We start from the raw sequence: 2,500 nt of genomic DNA on the forward strand, positions 1-2,500 counted from the left end.
TTCATTCTTATATGTCTGTGTTATCATATTGCTCTAATTTTATAATTACACAGTGTGTTCCAAAGGTTTGTGTTGGTGATTGCTTAGCATTTTGTTAGTGCATACTTACTAGAGATTTCAGAGAATACTTATATCGATTGCAATCAGTAATATTTTGGTGAACACTTGTGTTGAGTTTAGTAATCAGTTGTATATCTAAAAATTGAGTGAGTGTTAATGGTTCGTTTTTTTTCTTTACAAAATTGCTTTCTTGATAAATTAAGTTTTATGAATTAATCTTGACTAAGAAATACTTAAAACTTACACTGCTGTCAAGTAATAGTAAATCTTTTTGAGATGGTGAACTCTGCTATAACTTTTGAACTTAGACATAAATTTGTCTGTTTAAAGTTTTAAAAGTACAGTGTTTCATTTTGACCACCAGTGATTAGAGAAATTAATGAATGTGTACATGATAAGTGATATATCTGTCTAGTTCTCCTTTGTCAAAGTGAAATAGAACCAGGGAAACTATTATAGTGTTTGATGAAGTGATGCCCATTTTCCGCTAGTCTGTTTGTAGCTTATCAGTTTTTACCTTCCCATAACTTGATAAAGTTAGATTGATTTTTCAAGTGATAAGCAAGTTTTATGGGATCACTGTACCTTTAGAGTATTTAGTCTTAATATTTTTGTCATGAGGTTTCAAGTGTCTGGCTGAAGAGAGGTAACTTTTTTGGTCTTATTTTTTGTAATAACCAGGTACTTGATCACTTTGTGACAATATATATATATATATATATATATATATATATATATATATATATATATATATATATATATATATATATATATATATATACTCATATATATATATCCTCATTAAGTAAGGACAGTGTCAGACTTTTTCTAAGCCTGGGACCATGACCTGACACTGCATGTACGTCCGCTGGGAAAGTATCCAGGTTCCGGTGAGGATGTGTGTTTCTACGTGTCTTTTGGGGCAGGTTCCCGGGAAGTGATGGGATGAAATGGGGTAGAGATTCACTGCAAGACCAACCTGGAACATTACCGCAGGTCTCAAAAGTTAGAGATCTGTGTGTGTGTGTAGTCCTCAGCACTTGAACTGACTAATATGCTCTGGTTTGGAGTTAAGGAGCACATTTATTTACCAAACTGTTGATTGTTCTCTCCATTTCTATAATCTGTATTTTGTTTTTGAGTAATGTGGGAGGAATTCCCATTTTTGCATTTTTTTTTATTTTGTTTCCTACATTTATTAAATCTGTATTTAGTTTTTTTAGTAAAATGGGAGGAATTCCCATTGTTTTGCATTTTTGTATTTCGGGAAACTAAAAGAAGATCTTGATTGTCTTCTTTAGATGTTTCGCTGAGTAAAGTTGTCGAGAATGTACTCACTGGGGGATGAAATAGACTCTGACCTATGTTTTAGAATGTGCAAGTTATAGAATATGATTATTCTTTGGGATAATTTTTTGGGAAACTTGGATCTAACATTTTAAAACCATTTCTCATTTCTTGGAATCAAGTTTTGTCAAGATTGACCCACATTTTAATATTTTCCTTGCCATTTAGTGATGTAAAATTTGGTTACATAAATTTTTTTGGGTAAAGCGTGTTTTGCTATAGTCCTATGAGAGAGAGAGAGAGAATGCAGGGTAAGTGAGTGCCGGAGTATAACCAGCAGTCCTTCCCTTTCGGTCATCAGCAGGGCTACCATTAGGGAAAGACGACCCAACTTTACAGTAACAGGTAAGCACCGTCGTTACGTCATTTCTGGTAACAATATATATATATATATATATATATATATATATATATATATATATATATATATATATATATATATATAACAATACTGCTGTTCGCCCTCGATGTATTTAGTGGAAATATTAGTCAGATTGACCTCAACAGAACATCTCTGCCCCGCCAGATGAGCTGACAATTCAAAATAACGATCACAACAGTAGAACCAGATGGAACACTACCGCGCATAGGTTGGGCAGTTTTAAAACAAAATATGCTAGGGCATTAGGGACCCTAAGCCTCATAGAGGTTTACACTCAATGACCCCTAGTTATGGTGGCCTTAAGCTATTTATTCTATGCATTCGGCGATGCCTTTGTCAAGGTCGGATTGCTCGGGTCGGTATGTCAAGAGGCCACCTCATCTAAGCGGGAACTAAGCAAGGTCGGTCAGAGAGGAGGCGCGGTCACTGAACCAGGTGCCACCTTGGAGAGCGTGCCGAACGCTATTCTTTGTTCTTTATTACTTTTACTCTACGTCTATTTAATTGGTGAATTGGGAAGACTGCCAGAATGACTCCTGAGGTCCTGGTTTGCCAGCGACTTCGACGTTCCGCGTAAGTCGATTCTTGTTGAAGCAATCGATTGACTACTACTCCTTCTGTGTTTCACATTTTCTTTGTTTTCTTCAGCCCACCACTTATGGTACATGTGTTTGGATTAAGCCAAAGTATTATATTGTTGAAGCTTCAACC

The sequence above is a fragment of the Macrobrachium rosenbergii genome, chromosome 2 (genome assembly GCF_040412425.1).
Source record: "Macrobrachium rosenbergii isolate ZJJX-2024 chromosome 2, ASM4041242v1, whole genome shotgun sequence".
NCBI lineage: Eukaryota > Metazoa > Arthropoda > Malacostraca > Decapoda > Palaemonidae > Macrobrachium > Macrobrachium rosenbergii.